Here is a 12218-nt window from a genome sequence, read left to right on the forward strand (position 1 = left end):
TTAATTTCCACAAAGTCAGCTGCTTTAGTGTTTTTAGATATTTTTCTCAGATGTTACTATGGAATACTGAAGTATAATTACAAGCATTTCATAAATGTCAAAGGCTTGACAATTACATGAAGTTGATGCAAAGGGTCAATATTTGCAGTGTTGACCCTTCTTTTTCAAGACCTCTGCAATTCGCCCTGGCATGCTGTCAATTAACTTCCTGGCCACATCCTGACTGATGGCAGCCCATTCTTGAATAATCAATGTTTGGAGTTTGTCAGAATTTGTGGGGTTTTGTTTGTCCACCTGCCTCTTGAGGTTTGACCAGAAGTTCTCAATGGGATTAAGGTCTGATGAGTTTCCTGGCCATGGACCCAAAATATCAATGTTTTGTTCCCCAAGCCACTTAGGGGTGCTGGAAATGGCATTGTTCGTCACCAAACTGTTCCTGGATGGTTGGGAGAAGTTTCTCTCGGAGGATGTGTTGGTACCATTCTTTATTCATGGCTGTGTTCTTAGGCAAAATTGTGAGTGAGCCCACTCCCTTGGCTGAGAAGCAACCCCACACATGAATGGTCTCAGGATGCTTTACTGTTGGCATGACACAGGACTGATGGTAGCGCTCACCTAGTCTTGTCCGGTCAAGCTTTTTCCGGATGCCCCAAACAATCGGAAAGGGGATTCATCAGAGAAAATTACTTTACCCCAGTCCTCAGCAGTCCAATCCCTGTACCTTTTGCAGAATACCAGTCTGTCCCTGATGTTTTTCCTGGAGATAAGTGGCTTCTTTGCTGCCCTTCTTGGCACCAGGCCATCCTCAAAGTCTTCGCCTCACTGTGTGTGCAGATGCACTCACAGCTGCCTGCTGCCATTCCTGAGCAAGCTCTGTACTGGTGTTGCCCCGATCCCGCAGCTGAATCAACGTTAGGAGACGGTCCTGGCGCTTGCAGGACTTTCTTGGGTGCCCCGATGCTTTTTTTCACACCAATTGAACCACTCTCCTTGAAGATCTTGATGATCTGATAAATGGTTGATTTAGGTGCAATCTTACTGGCAGTAATATCCTTGCCTGTGAAGCCCTTTTTGTGCAAAGCAATGATGACGGCACGTGTTTCCTTGCAAGTAACCATAGTTGACAGAGGAAGAACAATGATTCAAAGCAACACCATCCTTTTGAAGCTTCCAGTCTATTATTCGAACTCAATCAGCATGACAGAGTGATCTCCAGCCTTGTCCTCGTCAACACTCACACCTGTGTTAACGAGAGAATCACTGACATGATGTCAGCTGGTCCTTTTGCGGCAGGGCTGAAATGCAGTGGAAATGTTTTTGGGGGATTCAGTTCATTTGTATGGCAAAGAGGGACTTTGCAATTCATTTCAATTAATCTGATCACTCTTCATAACATTCTGGAGTATATGCAAATTGTCATCATACAAACTGAGGCAGCAGACTTTGTGAAAATTAATATTTGTGTAATTCTCAAAACTTTTGGCCACGACTGTATATATATATATATTGCGTCAGTTAACAATATTGACGAATACGCTGATTCTGTTATGCAGGTGAGTGAGGACCCAAAAGTGGTTTAACAGAAACAGAGTCTTTTAATGTTCAAACACAGGGAAAACATAAATCCTCTTCAGATGTATCGGTTGACTAGTCCCCTTCTAGCAGCAGAGGAGAATAGCAGGGCTAGCGGCAACAGACTGCAGGTACCTCCGGGTAGGCGCGGGCCGTAGAGGACAGAGGCACCTGATCAAACGCAGCATCTAATGAAGAGGCAGATTACGACAGGACAGAACAAGGGCGAAGCAAACGAGAATCCGACAAAGACAGAAGCAGAAACAGAGAGAGAAATAGAGACCTAATCAGAGGGAAAAGAGGGAACAGGTGTGAGAGAGTAAACGAGGTCGTTAGAGGAGAATGAGGGACAGCTGGGAGAAGGAAAGGGACCATAGAGAGAGAGAGAGATAGAGGGAGAGAAGGTAACCTAATACGACCAGCAGGGGGAAACGAAGAGAAGAGAAAGAACAGGAACAAGACATAACATGACAATACATGACAGATTCGGTGTGCGAGTTCATTAGAATGTGCGTTGAAGAGGTCGTTCCCATAGCAACGATTAAAACATTCCCGAACCAGAAACCGTTGATTGATGGCAGCATTCGCGTGAAACTGAAAGCGCGAACCACTGCTTTTAATCAGGGCAAGGTGTCTGGTAACATGACCGAATACAAACAGTGCAGCTATTCCCTCCGCAAGGCTATCAAACAAGCAAAGCGTCAGTACAGAGACAAAGTAGAATCTCAATTCAACGGCTCAGACACAAGAGGCATGTGGCAGGGTCTACAGTCAATCACGGACTACAGGAAGAAATCCAGCCCCGTCACGGACCAGGATGTCTTGCTCCCAGGCAGACTAAATAACTTTTTTGCCCGCTTCGAGGACAATACAGTGCCACTGACACGGCCTGCAACGGAAACGTGCGGTCTCTCCTTCACTGCAGCCGAGGTGAGTAAGACATTTAAACGTGTTAACCCTCGCAAGGCTGCAGGCCCAGACGGCATTCCCAGCCGTGCCCTCAGAGCATGCGCAGACCAGCTGGCCGGTGTGTTTACGGACATATTCAATCAATCCCTATACCAGTCTGCTGTTCCCACATGCTTCAAGAGGGCCACCATTGTTCCTGTTCCCAAGAAAGCTAAGGTAACTGAGCTAAACGACTACCGCCCCGTAGCACTCACTTACGTCATCATGAAGTGCTTTGAGAGACTAGTCAAGGACCATATCACCTCCACCCTACCTGACACCCTAGAGTCTAGGGCCTAGACCCACTCCAATTTGTTTACCGCCCAAATAGGTCCACAGACGATGCAATCTCAACCACACTGCACACTGCCCTAACCCATCTGGACAAGAGGAATACCTATGTGAGAATGCTGTTCATCGACTACAGCTTGGCATTCAACACCATAGTACCCTCCAAGCTCGTCATCAAGCTCGAGACCCCGGGTCTCGACCCCGCCCTGTGCAACTGGGTACTGGACTTCCTGACGGGCCGCCCCCAGGTGGTGAGGGTAGGCAACAACATCTCCTCCCCGCTGATCCTCAACACTGGGGCCCCACAAGGGTGCGTTCTGAGCCCTCTCCTGTACTCCCTGTTCACCCACGACTGCATGGCCACGCACGCCTCCAACTCAATCATCAAGTTTGCGGACGACACAACAGTGGTAGGCTTGATTACCAACAACGACGAGACGGCCTACAGGGAGGAGGTGAGGGCTCTCGGAGTGTGGTGTCAGGAAAATAACCTCACACTCAACGTCAACAAAACTAAGGAGATGATTGTGGACTTCAGGAAACAGCAGAGGGAACACCTCCCTATCCACATCGATGGAACAGTAGTGGAGAGGGTAGCAAGTTTTAAGTTCCTCGGCATACACATCACAGACAAACTGAATTGGTCCACTCACACAGACAGCATCGTGAAGAAGGCGCAGCAGCGCCTCTTCAACCTCGGGAGGCTGAAGAAATTCGGCTTGTCACCAAAAGCACTCACAAACTTCTACAGATGCACAATCGAGAGCATCCTGGTATCACCGCCTGGTACGGCAACTGCTCCGCCCTCAACCGTAAGGCTCTCCAGAGGGTAGTGAGGTCTGCCAAACGCATCACCGGGGGCAAACTACCTGCCCTCCAGGACACCTACACCACCCGATGTTACAGGAAGGCCATAAAGATCATCAAGGACAACAACCACCCGAGCGACTGCCTGTTCACCCCGCTATCATCCAGAAGGCGAGGTCAATACAGGTGCATCAAAGCTGGGACCGAGAGACTGAAAAACAGCTTCTATCTCAAGGCCATCAGACTGTTAAACAGCCACCACTAACATTGAGTGGCTGCTGCCAACACACTGACACTGACTCAACTCCAGCCACTTTAATAATGGGAATTGATGGGAAATTATGTAAATATATCACTAGCCACTTTAAACAATGCTACCTTATATAATGTTACTTACCCTACATTATTAATCTCATATGCATACATATATACTGTACTCTATATCATCGACTGCATCCTTATGTAATACATGTATCACTAGCCACTTTAACTATGCCACTTTGTTTACATACCCATCTCATATGTATATACTGTACTCGACACCATCTACTGTATCTTGCCTATGCTGCTCTGTACCATCACTCATTCATATATCCTTATGTACATATTATTTATCCCCTCACACTGTGTATAAGACAGTAGTTTTGGAATTGTTAGTTAGATTACTTGTTGGTTATTACTGCATTGTCGGAACTAGAAGCACAAGCATTTCGCTACACTCGCATTAACATCTGCTAACCATGTGTATGTGACAAATCAATTTTGATTTGATTTGATATATATATATATATATATATATATATATATATATATATATATATATATATATATATATAAAATAATGTGTGTCCAAATTGTCCATGAGTTTCTAGTGGCTATACTTTATGATTCAAGAGAAAATAGCCCAATGAAAGAAAAAATTGCAACTATTGTCTTATTTCACAAGTGCCACCAGTTTTGCCTCCAAACGTGTACAACAAAGACATATTGACATAGTCAAATAAATAAAAGCATGTAAAAAATATATAAAGGATGTTTCATGCTGAAACTCATTAAACACTTGTATTCACTAAATGTATGGTTTATACTGTATTTAGGAGAAACGTTGCCTGTCTCTCATCTCTCTCTCACACACACAAGAGAGAGAATAAGGAAGGAAAGAGGGAGAGTGGGGGAGGGACAGAGATAGAGTAATAGGCAGGGAGGAATGAGGAGAGATAGCTAGATAGATGGGAAGGAAGGAGAGGACCACTGGCTGATAATTGCCCTTGGCAATCACTACCAGTCATTCGCACACACACACACACACACACACACACACACACACACACACACACACACACACACACACACACACACACACACACACACACACACACACACACACACACACACACACACACACACACACACACAAACACACACACACACACACACACACACACACGGGCGCACGCACACACACACACACACACACACACACACACACACACACACACACACACACACACACACACACACACACACACACACACACACACACACACACACACACACACACACACACACACACAGTTAATTAGTTATGTAAATTGACGCACAGGTGCATCAATCTAAGTAACATAATAATTAAATCTCCATCAAAATGTGTCAGTTTAAGCTAGATATTTGCATGGGCTGTGTGTCAATCCATCGCATCCACCTATGGGGTCCTTCTGCAACTCACAAAAACGTTTGTAGAGCCCGAAACGGTTTGGGACACAAACTACAAACATGACAACTCTATGGAAAAATGAGACTCACGAACACAATAGTGTTCTCCGACCCCCACAAGTGTCACTGGACTCGTCTGAAGTCAGTACTGTCGATGTGCCAACATCTGTTTGTAGCATCTGAACCATTTGTGCTACAACTAATGTGACCCCACTGTGGAAAGGGGAGATTCCCACGAATACGAGAGTGTTCTTTGTTTTGTTAACTGGGACTCGTCTGAGTATTTTTTAAATTTTAAATATGGAACTATGTAGGTAGTTTTGTGCATATCCAAAAAAGGGGGTTAAATACGTGTATGATAAAAAAATGTACTGTATTTTTTTACATTTATGAATGAGTTATTAGTTTCTATGAGCTATAATAGTAAAGGCCAGATTCAATATTTTATCCTAAAATTCAAAATCAAATAGCTAAATGATCCATGGCATTAACATCAAAACAATTCCAAATGTCAGCTTAGAACTAAGAGTATGTGGAGTTGAATTACAGAAGTGTTCATCTGTTCGAAGCACACTAAAACCCTAATAGTATTACTTCTGGTTAGTTCAGTAGCATATGTGTGTGACTAATTGCATTTGTAGTTTAAAGTAAATCATTTAGGTGGAAAAAGACTCATCTGTCAATGATTTATTGTGTCCACATGAAATATGTGCATAAACGTGTCAAATTCTGACCTTTGTTCCTTTGTTTTTGTCTTTGTTTAGTAGGGTCAGGGCGTGAGTTGGGTGGGCAGTCTGTGTTTGTTTTTCTATGTTGGTTTTTGTGTTCAGTCTAGTATGGTTCTCAATCAGAGGCAGGTGTCGTTAGTTGTCTCTGATTGAGAATCATACATAGGTGGCCTTTTTCCACTTGTGTTTCGTGGGTGTTTGTTTCCGTGTGAGTGTTTGGGCCACACGGTACTGTGTCGGGTTTCGTTTTGGTAACATCGTTTATTGTTTTTGTATTCCAGTGTTCAGTTCGTTTTGAATAAATCATCATGAACACTTACCACACTGCGCTTTGGTCCGATCCTTCTTCCACCTCTGAATGCCGTTACAGAATGTGCATATTATTAACTTTCAACTTGCATATGTATATTTAATTCTATTTAGTTTTAACATGCTCATATTATTGTATAACCTCTGAATATGTCATGACATTCCGATCTTGAGATAGATTAACAAACAGAAACTAAACTTAGTCAATATTTGTAATTTCGGTGCCATTTTTGGAAAAGGCATTTCCATTGACCTGTGCATTTTCTCCTGTGACCTTTTGACCCAGAATTCGGACACACAAATTGTAATATTTCACTAATGGTAAGGCTTACTGACATGAAACGAATTGCACTGGGCTTGTGAGCGTCTGATTTTTCAGTTCAGCTTTTAAATTCAATGTTTATTTTACCCCCCCCCCCCCCCCCCAACACCTTACACTAGGTCTACTTACCACTATGTTTATCCAACTGTACAAAGTTTCTACTGGTAGCTTGCAAAGTAAACATTATCAGCTTATAGTACATCGGCAAATATGCCCATCTGCTGCTTGACAGGCAGAGCCCGCAAAGGATGGGGAAATCAATCATAGTATAACCAATAGAGAGATATCTTGAGGCTACCTTCACATATCTGAAATGACATGATTGATGTTTAATGATCATGAGAAGCATGCAGTTACTTGCTGTACAATTCGGATGATAGAGATAAATGTGCGCAAATGTTTTGCATGGATGAATCAGAAATGTGTAGTTCTGACTATGCTCTTCGAGGTAATTAAGTTACAACCAAGTAGTCATTTATTTAACAATCCATTCAAAGGCGCACAGTTGTCAATGGTTTTAGCAGAGCTGTGGTTCTCCTAGCAAATAAACGCTCTGCACCTTGTGACGTTTTGTTGATAACGACCTGACACTTTCTTGAATATGGCTTCATGACAATGATCGCAAGAGCAGGTGCTCACAGCGACAAACACAGTTCCATCCCGAAACCACCCAAATATCCGTGGTTAATGCTTGATCTCATTGAATCTAGGCCTTAGTGGTCAGTTTGAGAGTAAGCACCTTCCCGTTATCTTCTATCCCTGGCTTCAACAAAGATCTGTCAAACTCCATGTCACAATATTTTGTTCCATCAACACTTATTTAAAGTAGGTTCTACCTCGGACTCAGCGGGCACAGTCCCCAGACACCAACTATGCCTAGGTTACATCATAGGCTACCTATTGTAAGAAAAAGCTTACCAACACTTATAAGGCTTAAGAACAATAACTGAGATAAAGATTCAAAATTACTTCATTCATTTTAAAAGTGGCAGAGCAAGTAAAACCATTGACGGTAAATACATCACCTTGCTTGGAGGACCCACGAACACACGTTCCTTCATTAGGAAAAACCATGTACCCATGTCTCAGTCTGCCAGCATAAAATGAAACAACAAATCAGAACACAGAAATGGAGGAAAGAAGGCGGAGGCATTGTAGGAGTCGGATGGCGCGTTCTCAAGTTAATGGAAATGAGCGAAGTTGTAGCATTGAAGAACGGAGCAAAACGGGCTAAAGTTGTTAATGAAGATAGGCCTCAGTCTAAAAATGCCTTGTTCCTTGTTAGAGTACATTTCATCAAGGATGTGTTTTTGAGAGATCCATTTGTCGTCAAGTACCCACCTTATATAGTCTCGCTATTGTTATTTTACTGCTGCTCTTTAACTACTTGTTACTTGAATTCTTATTCTTATTCATATTTTTTTAACTGCATTGTTGGTTAGGGGCTTGTCAGTAATAATTTCACTGTAAGGTCTACCTGTTGTATTTGGCGCATGTGACTAAAACAATTTGATTTGATTTGAATGTGACTTTCCCGAATTGGATCCCTTGTTCGTACCCCCCAGTGCAATTTAACTTATCTCAGAGAATGCTCCAAGACACCTCCTGTGGAGAAAAGGTATTCTGAGTGGACTTCTAGTCCGTCTCAGGATGTGCTTCCGAGTATATTACTCACTAAGGAGCTCAGGGCGAGCTCAGGGTGAGCTCAGTGTGAGCTCAGGGTGAGAAATGTGGTGGTGTATGTTTCATGATTAACTACTCATGGTGTGATTGTGATAACATACAGAAACTCAAGTCCTTTTGTTCACCCTACCTAGAATACCTCACAATCAAATGCAGACCGTATTACCTCCAAAGTGAATTATCTTTGGTTATAGTCACAGCCGTGTATATTCCCCCTCAAGCCGATACCACGAGGGCCCTCAAGGAACTACACTGACCGTTGTGCAAACTGGAAACCACATGGTCTGACCAATTGGAATCCATTCTTCAAGATTTGTTTGATCACGCGGACTGAGATATGTTCCGGGTAGCCTCTGAGAATAACATTGATGTATACACGGACACGGTGACTGAGACAAAGTGGAGACACAATTCAAAGGCTCAGATACGAGACGTATGTGGCAAGGTCTACAGACAATCACCTATTACTAAGGAAAAACCACCCATGTCGCGGACACCGACGTCTTGCTCCCGGACAAGCTAAACACCTTCTTCGCCCGTTTTGAGAATCACACAGTGGCACCGACATGGCCCGCTCCCAAGGACTGTGGGCTCTGGTTCTCCATGACCAACGTGAGTAAGACATATAACCGTGTTAACTTTCACAAGGCTCTCGGCCCAGATGGCATCCCTAGCCACGTCCTCAGAGTATGCGCAGACCAGCTGGCTGGAGTGTTTACAGACATATTCAACCGCTTATTCAGCCCCATAGCACTCACTTCTGTCATCATGAAGTGCTTTGAGAGGCTAGCTAAGGATCATATCACCTCTACCTTACCCGACACCTTAGACCCACTTCATGTGCAAGTAGAGATACTGGTGTGCAAAAGAGCAGAAAAGTAAATAAAAACAATTTGGGGATGAGGTAGGTAGATTGGGTGGGCTAATTACAGATGGACTAAGTACAGCTGCAGAGATCGGTTAGCTGCTCAGATAGCTGATGTTTAAAGTTAGTGAGGGAAATATAAGTCTCCAGCTTCAGCGATTTTTGGAAGGAAAGGTGGCCAAATGAGGTGTTGGCTTTGGGGATGACCAGGGAGATATACCTGCTGGAGTGTGTGCTACGGGTGGGTGTTGTTATCGTGACCAGTGAGCTGAGATAAGGTGGAGCTTTACCTAGCATAGACTTATAGATGACCTGGAGCCAGTGGGTCTGGCAACGAATATGTAGCGAGGGCCAGCCGACTAGAGCATACAGGTCGCAGTGGTGGGTGGTATAAGGGGCTTTGGTAACAAAACGGATGGCACTGTGATAGACTGCATCCAGTTTGCTGAGTAGAGTATTGGAAGCTATTCTGTAGATGACATCGCTGAAGTCGAGGATCGGTAGGATAGTCCATTTTACTAGGGTAGGTCTGGCGGCGTGAGTGAAGGATGATTTGTTGCGAAATAGAAAACAGATTCTAGATTTGATTTTAGATTGGAGATGTTTAATATGAGTCTGGAAGGAGAGTTTACAGTCTAGCCAGACACCTAGGTATTTGTAGTTGTCCACATATTCTAGGTCAGAACCATCCAGGGTAGTAATGCTAGTCAGGCGGGCGGGTGCGGGCAGCGAACGGTTGAAAAGCATGCATTTGGTTTTACTAGCGTTTAAGAGCAGTTGGAGACCATGGAAGGAGTGTTGTATGGCATTGAAGCTCGTTTGGAGGTTAGTTAACACAGTGTCCAAAGAAGGGCCAGATGTATACAGAGTGGTATCGTCTGCGTAGAGGGAATCGCCCGCAGTAAGAGCGACCTCATTGATATATACAGAGAAAAGAGTCGGCCCGAGATTGAACCCTGTGGTACCCCCATAGAGACTGCCAGAGGTCCGGACAACAAGCCTTCCGATTTGACACACTGAACTCTGTCTGAGAATTAGTTGGTGAACCAGGCGAGGCAGTTATTTGAGAAACCAAGGCTATTGAGTCTGCCGATAAGAATACGGTGATTGACAGAGTCGAAAAAGCCTTGGCCAGGTCGATGAAGATGGCTGCACAGTACTGTCTTTTATCGATGGCGGTTAGGATATCGTTTATCTCCTGCCTCTTGTCTGCCTCATCAGTCCAGGGTACTTTGCATGGTACCGTTGCAAATGTCAGACTCAACTCTGCAAGGCACATCAATCTGGTGAGATTGTAGAGCCCTAAATTGATAGTGCAGTTTCTTTTGGGAGACTTTACAGATAACAAGCCACTTCACATGCTGATATTGACTTCCGTATTATTGCTTGCTTGCCAGCCAGCCAGCCCATAGAGCGAGCATTGCATTGTGGGTTTTGTAGTCGACTTGAGCTGCCAACAGATTTCCACATGTTGCTCACAAATTTATTAAAATGACAAAATGAAACATTTGTTCACAAAAATATTCTCTCATATTAGTCTTATTTAACACCATAAATTATAGCAATTAGTTGGTTTTGGGTGGATTTTTCCTTTTTTCATTGTTAGATCTATTGAGCTCATTGGTTCTAACGATGAACTTAGCCTTAAGATGCTTGTGGAAAACTGGGTACAGATCTGTTATAGGAAACAATTTGCCCAGTAGACATTTAAGTGTTTGTTGAGGAGATGAATCTCAGAGGAAGCTCTTGGTTGAAAAAAATAATGTAATATCGATTCCATGGTGGGGGGGGGAGAAAATGTTCCCAAGTGCAGAACTTAGAACTATCTTACTGACTTTCTCTGATGTGGGTTGAATAAACCAACAGAAAAGGGAGGTGTGTGTGGTGTACACAGATTGCAAGAAAACTGTGTTGCATTCATTAGGGCACACAAGAGAAAACTTTGGAAACATTTTGCCAATGAAAACGAAAACGAGCATCTCTTGGATATTTTCAAATAGACCCTCCCTGTTTCAGTCTATTTTCTTCCGTTTGGCGCCTTTACAGCAAAGTGGTGGGGCTGCTGTTGAACTGAAATGTAAATGAAGGATTGCACTTATGTCTGTTTCTGTGTACATGTCATGCCGGTGAAAGAGGACCCAAAAGCGACTTAACAGAAACAGAGTTTATTTAAGTCCAAACAGGGAATAACAGAAATCCTCTAGTCTGTAGAGGGGGAATAACTGGAGAAGCGGCCACAGACTGCAGGTCGCTTCGGGTAGGCGCAGGCCGTAGTAGACAGAGACACCTGCTCACACGCAGCATCTGATGAAGGCAAAAAACACGACAGGACAGGGCGAAACACAATCACAGCATGGTGAATACAAAACAAGGAACCGACGGGACAGGAACGGAACACAAAGGAATAAATAGGGACTCTAATCAGGGGAAAGGATCGGGAACAGGTGTGGGAAGACTAAATGATGATTAGGGGAATAGGAACAGCTGGGAGCAGGAACGGAACGATAGAGAGAAGAGAGAGCGAGAGAGTGAGAGAGGGAGGGGGAGAGAGAGGGATAGAAGGAGGGAAAGAACCTAATAAGACCAGCAGAGGGAAACGAATAGAATGGGGAGCACAGGGACAAGACAAGATAATAAATGACAAACATGACAGTACCCCCCCACTCACCGAGCGCCTCCTGGCGCACTCGAGGAGGAATCCTGGCGGCAACGGAGGAAATCATCGATGAGTGAACGGTCCAGCACGTCCCGAGACGGAACCCAACTCCTCTCCTCAGGACCGTAACCCTCCCAATCCACTAAGTATTGGGGACCCCGTCCCCGAGAACGCATGTCCATGATCTTATGTACCTTGTAAATAGGTGCGCTCTCGACAAGGACGGGAGGGGGGAGGGAAGACGAACGGGGGTGCGAAGAAAGGGCTTAACACAGGAGACATGGAAGACAGGATGGACGCGACGAAGATGTCGCGGAAGAAGGG

Source organism: Oncorhynchus gorbuscha, linkage group LG05 (assembly GCF_021184085.1).
Source record: "Oncorhynchus gorbuscha isolate QuinsamMale2020 ecotype Even-year linkage group LG05, OgorEven_v1.0, whole genome shotgun sequence".
In the NCBI taxonomy this organism is placed as follows: Eukaryota; Metazoa; Chordata; class Actinopteri; order Salmoniformes; family Salmonidae; genus Oncorhynchus; species Oncorhynchus gorbuscha.